General features: G+C 43.1%; 1 long non-coding RNA gene and 1 pseudogene across 1 annotated transcript; both read right to left on the minus strand.

Moving 5' to 3' along the window:
• Positions 1-369: 369 nt before the first annotated feature.
• LOC124667726 lies at positions 370-3,564 on the minus strand. The gene is made up of 5 exons (XR_006991386.1): positions 3,508-3,564; positions 3,336-3,420; positions 1,990-2,095; positions 1,740-1,869; positions 370-833 (listed from the first exon to the last, which is right to left on the minus strand). It is a non-coding gene; the product is annotated as an uncharacterized LOC124667726 (long non-coding RNA).
• A 4,435-nt stretch (positions 3,565-7,999) lies between these two features.
• LOC124664482 lies at positions 8,000-10,911 on the minus strand (annotated as a pseudogene).
• Positions 10,912-11,520: the final 609 nt, after the last annotated feature.

Raw genomic sequence — 11,520 nt, forward strand, 5'->3', positions numbered from 1 at the left:
TATGAAAAGCGGTGGCTATCTAACTGTAGCAGTACCATACGTATATATGATGGATTACATGGTGGAGGTTGTACGTTTTACTGAACTATTTTGCAGGACGCCGATTCATATCTACACTGAGCTAAGCCAAAGCCAGATGGCGCCTCCGCGTGTTCTAGCAAAATTACATAGTGGGGGTAGTTAGTTTGAGATTTGGAGGCTGAAGATACTGAGCAGCTTTCCTGATGGTACCCGAAGTTAGTTGCGCGTTGTTGATGCGGACAATCTGGGGCCTGTGAGTACTCTGCATTGATGTCCTCGTCCTTGAGACAATATCGATTATCGCCACCAATGTGACTGTGCTGAAAAGTGATGGTGCTAGAAGGGCGGTTTCGTTCATGGAACAGGGATTAGCTAGTGGTATTGGTGCATGCTCGTACTTGATTACATATTTCATAGGATTGAGTACCTAAAGCGGTATATTAGCCAGTTATAATAATACAGTAGATTGCTACATAGCGGATATCATGCTAAGACGGTGGTACTTGTGATCCTTTTTCTTCAAGGTGTCCGGCATTGCTGGCTTTGTTGTCTGAGGAGAGAGTGAAGGCCAGTTCCATTTTAGGTGTGGGGAGGCTGTCAACTGGAGCGAGTTTTGTTTTGTCGTCCAGGATCAAGCGCGGCGTTGGGAGGTCAAGAGCTGGAGCGGCGTTGGAAGGGATCGAGAGCTCAGCTTCGTTGTCGAAGAGGGAGTCCGTAAGGTGTTCTGTTTTCTTCTTCATTTGCCGTCAGCCTGTTGTTTTCTTCAAGGGTCCTCGCCCATGAATGAACTTTGTACTATTCATCCCTTAATCCTGAAAAGGAATAGGGAAGTTCAGAATCAGAATATCGTTTATCTAAACCACATATACATTTATTCTTGTGGTTTAGCCATGATGTAAATCAGCTCTCCAACTAAACATAACATCTGAAAGTGAAACCAAGATAAGAAAAAAACATTTTCAGCTACAATTTGCTTCCACCAATGAAAACTTCAAGTCTAAAAGAAACAGTCGTCATGCATGGAAATCAACAGTGGTATCTCAAATAGACCTAATATAACCATCGGACTATTTCTTTCGGGGATTGTATAATTTGGTCATTTAAAGGCCAACCACCTAATCACCCAGCCACAGTTCAAATGTCGTACAATAATATTGGAAATCCTGCATATAAATAATCTGCTCAAGACATGATTGGTGTAGTGAATTGAACATATTTGTGAGCCACACACTGCTAATTAGACTACCCTATGGTTGTTTCCATGATATTCACACAATGACCAGGATCATATACGTAGGAAGGAAACCCTATGTCTAAATGGGTTCATGCCATTTCAGTGCCAACACATACTACACTACTAATAATGCTGATATCTGATATGAGCACAAAATTTTCTCACTTTTCTATTCTCTAGTAATCTGTTCTCTTTTATTTCTATAACAACAGTGCTATCTGAGTAATAAAACACACTCAACCCTTAATTGGAGTGATCATCCTGACAACATGTCCAAGGTCTTATTATAGGAAGGCAAACATATGTCTAAATGAGATGAATATTATTTCAGTGCTAGAACATATTGTATTCATGTCCTGCCAAGCGTTAATATCTTTGAAGAGATGAGCACACAATCCTCAGATCTTGTATCTTATTGCCTTATTGGTAGTTTGCAGCTACAGATTTTCAGAGATAGTCACATCGTGAAGGAAGAAGTGCATACTTGTTTGTGGCCATGGTGCAAGCCATCCCGTCATTCATCTCCCCATTTGCCGAAATCGCAGAGACGCCCATCTACAATACTCATTTCCCTTCAAAGACAATACTCACAGAGAATGGAAGAACCCTTTTCCCTGCAGTAACATCACCACCATAACAACAAATCAACTCAGAATCACCATTAGGGCACCGATTGATCAATGAATGCAATGGAAATTGTGGCCAGCATTGTACCCTTGTTCATGCAGACTTACCTGCCAATGGAGCCGACAGAGTAGTGGGTGTGAGCGTCCCCAAAGAAGAAGACCGACACCTCAAAAACATCCTGTGCTTTCTTCGAACAGGTTGTGCCTGCGTTTACTGACCGTAGAGTAGGATTTTATTGCATAAAAAATAGGTAGCATCAGAGGCTGCGCGTGTGCCTCTTAGGAAACTTACAGATATGTTCAACGAATCTGATAATTTTTAAGTTCCAACATACAGTTCTATAGATATTTGCAGCATCTACAACATAAATTTAGATTTGATTATTTGTTGTCTTTCTGAGCAATCGTCAATAAAAATTGCTGCCAGAGCCGTGACTTGCCCTCGTGTTCAACCTTTTCCCTGACAGTGGGATTGCTATGATAGCATAAGTTTCTTAGATTGACCCAATCTATATTTCGCTGATACTTCAATGCTTGCTAGGTAATGATTCGATGTACAGCTACTGTTTGAAGCCTCTCTTAAGCAATAACTCACGAATGGAAGTGCAAAAGGAACTGTAAAAGCATCAATCAGGCAAAAGTGAAGGTTAAGCTCAACAGCTGGACTACACCAGAATTAATCACCATCTTACTTTTCTAGTGCAACAAAGAAAATCCACAAATCCAGACCAGATAAAGATTACTAAACCAGAAAAATATATCCAATCTCACATTGCTCCGTAATATATGTTACATCTAGGTATTACTGAAACTGTTCCATATATTGGTTGCTAAGAAAATGTACCAACCACTTATCATTCCACTAAAATGAAATACAAATTGTTATTTAGCCTCTGCGCAAATATTGAAAGTGATAAATCTGAACTTCTTTCACTATTTAGCAATGAAACAACTTCCCTTGAGCACTACATGAATATTTTTCTTAGATACAGCTTCTGCTCAAGTGAGAAGCACACAGGAGTCTGAGACAGCCATGGGTTCTATATCTTGATCCTCTGCTATGGAGAAGCAAATTATGTAAAAAATAATGTAGCATTTACGTTTTGCATTCAGCTTTGTAGTGTTGGTACATGCCAAGGGTCAGAAAAGGATTTCGTTTCAGTCTTGTAGTTTCATGTATTGAATGTGATGCATGTTTTCATGTTTATGCAATGGAACCAGGATCATGACTTTTTATGTTTCAAGCTTAAGTACATTCAGGTACAGGTCATAAGAGTAAGCTAGCAACCAATTTAATAATAAAAGCACATCAAAGCTATTAGCTTACCAAGAACAAAGCAGAATTTCAAATGCAGCAGAAATTTGCACTACGTGACAGCTACAGGTTACCAACCCATGTTAAACTAAGAAAGATGGCAAGGCCGAGAGAAAATGGCAACTCCGAGAGTTGGTACCTTGCTTATCTCCACCTTTGAAACACGTCCTAGAGAACCTTGTAGTCGTGGATCATGTCATATTCTATCTCGCATCAAAATTCACCTGTCAAACAACCCAAAATAAGCACCGCGATCATCTAAGCCACTGCACTCTAAACGAAAAGGAATGAATCAGAATCCTCTTAACAACCTTGTGCATCAGCACCATTCCAAGGTAAATAGTCGGCTGTGTAGTGCTCCCTACAGCAAGACAAAATTGACGAAATAAAAATCAACACAAAATCTTGAATCAGGTGTACTCGCAGTGTATTGTGAATTTGCAATTGTCCTAGATCTCAGAATCCCACAAAACATAACTTGAATAATTAGTTTAAGTTCTTATGAGCATAACATCGAACAGGTAGAAGGCACGAGCTCACACACAAGTAGACACAAAAAAAAATTGACGATCTGCAAGGGCATATCCACCAAAGAAAAGAGGAAAGAGCAATCGTATTGCAAGAGAAGGAATAGTAGAGAGAGAGAGAAGAACAGCAGCAGCAGGCAACCACAGAACAGCTAGCAGAAGCTGGCGCAAGAAGAGAAACAAATGAAACAGCAGCTGGGCGTACATGGAGAAAAGTGACTGCACGGATGCAGAGAGACTACCTACAGAAGAACAACGACGGCCACCGCGCCGCGCCGCGCCGCGCTTGAGGAGCAGCTGTACGACCAGTGCGTGCTACTCACAGGCGGGGATATGCATCTTCATGCAGTCTATGCCGCGGAAGTTGCGGTCGGCGCAGGCATCGATGAGGTCGTGTATCCCTTCCGCGCTACCTTCCAGGGCCATGTACATCAGCTGGAAATTCGCGACGCCGGCTGCTTCTTCCGCCACCTCCACACCCCCATGGACGCGGTTGTTGCCTCCAATGCCGCGGATGCTGCTGTCTCCACCGAGCTCCATAGGGCTGGTCGGCTGGAATAGATGGTGTTGGTGGCGCCGCCTCGCCCAGCGGACAGAACCGTGCGGTAGGGAAACACTTTTAGGATAAGTCTGCTTCGGTCAAAGCGGTGGAAAAATTAATTAAAAAGTGTAAGCGGTGAAATTCATTCCAACAGCGACGGGCAAGGAGGCCAACCGGTAGCCGGTCACCTGTTGCTCAAAAAATAAAAAAAGATGCAAACCAACTTACGGAGCGAACGGATGAAGCAAGGAAAAAAATAGCTACGTGTCAGACGACGATTGAACAAACAAGTGGATAATTTGTACATCTACAGTGCTCAAATCGTTATGAAGGGTGCTAACCTGATTGAAAATTATATAGTGTATAATTCTTATTCTACCCGGAATCTGAGTCCGATCCGTACAAGGAGTCAAGAACGTCCGAATCCTTTGCCACCAATCACGATTGATCAGGTAAGCTTTACACGGATGCAATCTACCACATATTTTACATTGGACGAGACCGACTTGGATTCCGATCGATCTCGTGTATATATATACGCCCCTATATATCTATCTAATCTAATAGTATAGCACAGCAACAGGTGCCTGCTACCCCAAGCAAATCTAAACCACGCGCAATGGCCCATATCACGGACGAGGAGATTGGTCGACTGTTGACATCTGTCATGGCCAAGGTGCAGGAACAAGAGGAGACGAGGAGGAAGAGAGAAGAGCGATGGGACGCCATGTACCGGCGGCAGCAATCGGCAGAGGAGTACTGGTACCCTAACCGTAACCGACAGAAGGCCCAACAAGAGGATTGGAATCCCAGCGACTATTTCGCTACAAGGATCTGGAAAACCGACGACATCAGTAAGTATACCCTCCTAGCACCCTAGCTAGTATATTTGCCCAATTTTAGTGGAGTTTAATTAACCCCAAGCACGTATGTTGTCGACGCAGCGTCTGTCCCTCCTATGCGTTACACCGACCATCTTTCCAGCAGTTGTAGCCCCAGAGATAGCCTGCAGATCGTTTCCATCAAAATAGCTTCAATACGAGGAGGTCTACGGTGGCCGATTCAAGTCTTTGGCATGGTCACCGCGCGCGACGTCTTGGACTACCGTAAACGTGTTATTATCTATGCCCGTGCAAGGAGTAATTGTCAGACCATCACAAAGGAGGTAATATATAGCTTTTTCCATTTTGTATCACACATGTTTCCTCCTCACTCATGATCGACAACACCCCTTGCCGATTAAACATTGTTATTGACTTGATTATTTCTTGACTTGTGCAGCATCCATATCTAGTACTCACAGGTCCTACCCGTGCTATTGTGACCTGCCACGACCCTGGGAACATCGAGATCGTGCTCAAAGTTAAGGGCGAAACAGAATCTGATGACAGAGACCTAAGCTTTCTTGTCTTGAATTTACAAAGCAGGGGGTATTGTTATTTTCATGGCGATTACACTAGCAAGCGCAGCACGCTGGAGTTAGGATTCCACCACATTGACAGTGCCGTGGAGGCAACAATCAGTGTGCGACCAATGGGTAAAGCATTGCTGCCACCAGGTGGTTTTCAAGGTGTATTCACCGCTAGTACCGCTAGTGGAAATTTCGTGGAAATTGTGTTGCTTGCTTTCAGAGATGGTAAATTACCTGTCGCTGACGATGGCACCATCAATCTTTCACGCCGTGTTGTCTCCGTCGGATACACTAGAGAAGATCAAAAAGATCAGCTCAAGGTCTCTATCGTCGCACGGTGTGCTGAGCATGAACAGAATGCTACCAGAAATGACTTAGTTTTTACGCCAAAGATATATGGTAGAAGTTGTGGTGTGTTTAACCTCAGCACGTGTAAGATGCAAGTCACCGTTGCCTGGTCTGAATTCAAAAGTATCTAGTCTAATGTAGCAAGGGTGATTCTCGTTGAATTTCTTGGTTTGCTCTCCATGACCAAGTAGTAACATATTAACGCTTTGTAGCAAGCGCTGAGTTGAGCATCCACTGTTTGAAGTGGTATATTTTGTAGTAGTAGCAGCATAGCTCGTGGTATCTTCATTTTATTTCCTCTCGCGCGGACGCCTATTGGACGAGTTGGTTCGCTGCTGCGATCAAGTAAGTCATCAGGTCGCTCCTTGTAATTACAAATTAGACAGAAATGGGAAGATGCCAATGACGACTTCACCAAATCAAAACTGAAGACGGAATCTAATTCTCAACATACAAATCAACTGTCTTTTTTTCTTTTCTTTTATATTTTTTACAGTCATAATCCATAAAGATTATTAAGCTGGAATATTACATTCTTCGATAGGAAAACAGGAATAACATTTAAAAAAAACCCAAGCTAAGTGCCTCCCTTGGCCAAATATGATAAACTCCCGGGACATGCATGTTGTTTATTTCCTTAAGCTCATTCATATTGCCTGGAATGTTTGCAACGATGCCTATTTACAGCATCAAATGATTTGTTTCAGATGTTCTATTAAGCAGTGGGGTTTCTACAGCTCTTTGAAAGTGATGGTTTCCCTGTATGAAGATGGAGGGCTGATTAGTCTGGTACTAAATTGTTTTCCATTCAAAGCTTCATCATATAGGTTTTATCTACACTCCAGCAAACACGCATAATTTACACTTCTGATAATGACATATATACAACAAACTCCTGCCGACCCATCTCTGTTTTGGACATAATAACACTTTAACAAATGCCATGGTTAATTTACTGTCAGCTAAATATAGCTAAATATATGATTCCTCACTCATAGCAAATATAATCTGACATTGGAAGGCCATCACTATTTTATTTTTTTGAGAAGGTACCGCGTGTCATTCAATATCAACCAGCTTACACAGTTACACCGCACGGAGAAACAGCCGGAATGCTCTAGAAGCACCAGCTGTCTCGACACTTTGCAGAAAGGACCCCAAAAAAGAAAAAAAATACAAACAAGCCCTTGAAGATCCCTGCACACGAACGCCATCTCCGGTCTCCTCGAGCCGCAGCCGCCAAAGACGCCGTCGGAGAAGGAGCCGACACACCACAAATCCTTGACCCGGCATGCTTCCTCGCAGATAAACTGCTTTGTGGACCTCTCATGGAACCCACCGAGGACGGCGATAACACTTCCTCTGGGGAATGTCGGCCGGGGAATACCCCGAGCTTCACCGGGCCGCCGCACTGCTCGATCCAGTTGACCAAGTCGACATAGAAGAGCAGCACCGCCCGCCGGCATCCTCGAACCCAGCATCAAAACCTCGAGCACATGGAGCATGCCGACGACGCCCGCCGGCTATACTCCTGTATAGTTCCTCCCGAACTCCGTGATGGCGTCGGAGCAAAACGCAACCACGTCGGCGGAGTTGGAAGACAAAAACCGCTCCGAAGTTGCCGCCACCGCCACGCCGACCTCGCTCGGACATCTAGCTCGCAGGTCTGCCACCAACAGCACCGGAAACCGCCGCGCTGTGACCAGACCAGGAGCATATTTATTGCACGCCGCCGCCATCGCCATCGCCATTAGAGCATGGGAAATGGCCGGCACACACCTTGCTACATAGCCTAGACCTAGACTACAGCTGTACAAATCCGCATGGCGGATCAAGCAGCTCACTCCCCTTCTAGGAGCCCAAGGCCCCCGGTGGAGAGGAGCTACCAGATCCGTCGCCGGCAAGCGAGACGCTCCTCTGTTCGCCCTTTTCCCCTGTGGAGAGAGAAAGGAGAGAAGCAAAGAGAGGACCGACCACTAGACTGGACTTGGAAGGCCATCACTAGAGACTACATTTGCAAGTCTCTTCTGCAGCAGGGTTTGAGGCGGCAGCAACTCATGCCATCCACCGAGAAATGCACAACATCCTTGCTCACATGTTTCCGAGCCATTCCATCACCTCTCTCGCCAGATGCCCAAGAAGGACACAGCCACTGCATGGCCTCCTCGGACAGCCCGTTCTGACTGAGGTCGAGCACCTTCAGCTGCTTCGCCGAAGCAATGCCCTTGGTGAGCTCTTGGATGACCCGACAGCCAGAATAAGAGATCCTCTGGCAAGAGCTTGCACAGTTCTGGGAGGCACCCGATGCTGCACGGCGATCCTCATTGACCGCTTCATCTTCGCTATCTGCCACCACCATCTTCTCAACATCTGTGTTTCCCGGAGCTGTCTTGACCCTTGCTTCAGCACTGTTACCATGTTGATGCCCAGTGCATGTTGATACATCCTGCATGTCTTCGCCGAAATGCAATGTTTGCTCTAGTGCCAAGTTTGTGTTCTCGGCCATGCGTAGCTCCTCTAGTTGGTCATTCCCTGGAAATGGAAGAAGATTGTGAGTTTGATACGTAAGTTGTTTTGGGAATAATTGTTCCGCGCCAGCTAGTACCTCCTGCAAGCCCAAGATTGCATCTGTCAATGGTGAGAGATCTGAGACTGCATTGGGGATTTGCAAGTATTGACCCAACAGCATCGCATCCCTGCATTGTACAATGTAACTCAACCGATCACAGTGACCAAAACTGTGCATAACCAAATTATCTCAGAATAGAAAGCAAACCTTCAGGTTAATGGAATTTCTTCCTAGGTTCAAGTCCAGAATGTTGATTTGACAAAGATTTGTACATATCTGTGAGAATTCAGGAGCTGTGAGCCCACAGTTGGATAAATCCAACCTAAGCAATTCTTGAGATGAGCTAGATAATGCCTCGGTAAGCCTAATGATTCCTCCCTGCAAAAAGAGCAGCATCCGTAAGGCATGGTGTTTCTTACAGCCTACAAATACTAACCCGAAGACATGGAAAGAAGACTCACCGCTCAAATAGAAGTTTCCCCTAGCAGAAATCGCGATGCACACATGGATTGCGCAAGAAAACACAGCTTATCAACCATTAACTTATTCAGTTTTATACCAGTTAGGCTTAGCTGTGAAAATCTGCAGTTGTGACAATCACAATTGGTCTATTGTTTCACCATACTTCATTGTTATCAACAATAATGGAACAATGTATGCTGGCCTTTGCAGAGAAGTCAGCTTGGAGAAAAGGTTAAGCATCGTGTTGCTAGAAATCGGATTGTTTTTTTTCCTGTCAAAGAATGTTCAATGTGAGGATGGTCTAAGAGTTTGAGTTATATACAATGGAGAACCGCCAAAAGCACCTATAGAGAGATGTGAAAGGACCCATCCTTCATGTAGTGCATCTGCCATCTTCTGAACTGTCCTTGATGTGATAGAACACTGCTCAACATCCAGGCTATATAGTGCTATCACGAAATGAAAACATAACATGCATTATATAAGACAAAAGTAAAGGTGCACAAACATAACATGCATTATATAAGACAAAATTAAAGGTGCACGCTCAGAAAAACAAGATATGGCAAAAACTCTGAAGGTGCAAACAACGATGTGTTAAGGCCTAGAGTTTCTGCAGCGCCAAAAAATAAACTTACCTTTGCACTTCTGTAAGATTGTGAAAATATAAGAACTGCAACTATCCGTGAGACGATTCCCAGCCAGATTAAGCATTTCCAATCGTTCAGTCATAACAACGCACTCACATGTCTGTTCATCAGTAAATTATGGACAAAGTATGACTTTAAGATTAACTGTGGTTCCAGTTGGACCAAATTGATTGCAATGTAAATCCAGTGTCAAGCCACCGTATGTCTGGCTTGATGAAGCAAATATTTCTTGAAGCCTTTCAATGGTTTGGTTTCCTGCAAATCATAAACATGAATGCTTAATCAGTCTAAGATAAGAAAAAAGATAGTTTAACGTAAATAAATAGTTGACTGATACAGCACACTCAGTGTCACAAGGCTAAAGGCACTTTCCATTTACCTGTATCTGTTTATCTGCCAAACTATTGACGCACAAATTAAATATATACTGGAAATCAGCAGAGATAGTGGAAAACGATACCTAGCATATTATGAGAAAGATCTAACATGGCTATTGTTTTATGTGATCTAAGGGCATCAAGAAAAGGTGTTGAAAGATCTTGAAGTCCACAATTAGACACAATGATTTCATCTTCAGAGACCTGTTAGAAAACAGAAGCAGATGAACACATTTGGCTTTGACAAGTTAGTCAGACCTGATTTATAAGTATAAATCAAAACAAGTAATGCAAATTCAACAAACTTACTTCAAGATTATATAATTTTGTCAATAGCTTCTTGTTTGGTACTTCTGATAACTTGGTGCAGAAATCAACGTACAGTTTCATCAGCCGCTTTGGCACCCAATCTTAATCAGAAACACTAGCTCTATTAGATGCAATATCAACTAAATGAAAACTGTGGGAATTATGTTTTCAGACGATGGATTGGCATGCAGCGGAAAAAATATACATGAAACAAAGCATCTACAGATACTGAGTGAGATTAGTCTGTATACAGAGATAACAGGTGATAACACCGTGAGAATAGCACAAGTACTATTTCAGCATTGAAAAGGCGCAAATATAATGTAAAACAAGTAGAGGAAGTTAATCTAACACTTGTTTTCAAGCAGAGGAGCCCAAAAGCTTAGATAGTGAGTTGACATATTGTAAAAGTTATGAATATCTGAATTCTGTACCCTTGTTGTGCTGTAATCCTATGAGTTTTAGACTGAATTTGAATATCTGAATTTCTTAGCACATCGTTAAGTTGAGATACATGCCATCGCTCCTAAAGGTTGCTAATTTATGCTAGTCATGGGATAGAACGATGACGCATTGTTAATTTATTCAAGCATGAGCTGGTCGAAATTAGCCTCACAACTGCACTCTGTAATAGCTATGACAGTGGCAAAGACAGAGTGTCCATGTGCTGAGAGGAGAAGGCATTCAAGGGAGGGCGTAGAAGAGTACTGCATTATTATTATTATCTCGGTATTGTCTCTAGAAAATAGGAGAAAGAGACAATTTCAATGGCAGACACAGTGATACTATTTTTTTCCGAACACGCAAAGTAGATTAGAAGGAAAGAAAGCAAGCTACAGCGAATCCAGCATCATCAGGTGAGGTTCCAGGCCACGAACAGAAGGAATATTAGTTTCACTCCTTATGCTCAATCACTTTCTTCTGACCGACCATCCCCTTGATAATATGGTAGTCATTGTCATGTCTACAGGTATTGAGGGTCACATTGTTAACTTGTCCTCAAGTTGCCCACCTCCATACATGTCCGAAGGGGATCCAATTTGATGAACTCAGTGACAAGTCAATATACAAGCTTTTTATGGTCTTTAGAGGAAATTGTACTGCTGATTCAGCTGTTGCTAATATGGTTT

This window comes from Lolium rigidum, chromosome 6 (assembly GCF_022539505.1).
Source record: "Lolium rigidum isolate FL_2022 chromosome 6, APGP_CSIRO_Lrig_0.1, whole genome shotgun sequence".
Lineage (NCBI taxonomy): Eukaryota > Viridiplantae > Streptophyta > Magnoliopsida > Poales > Poaceae > Lolium > Lolium rigidum.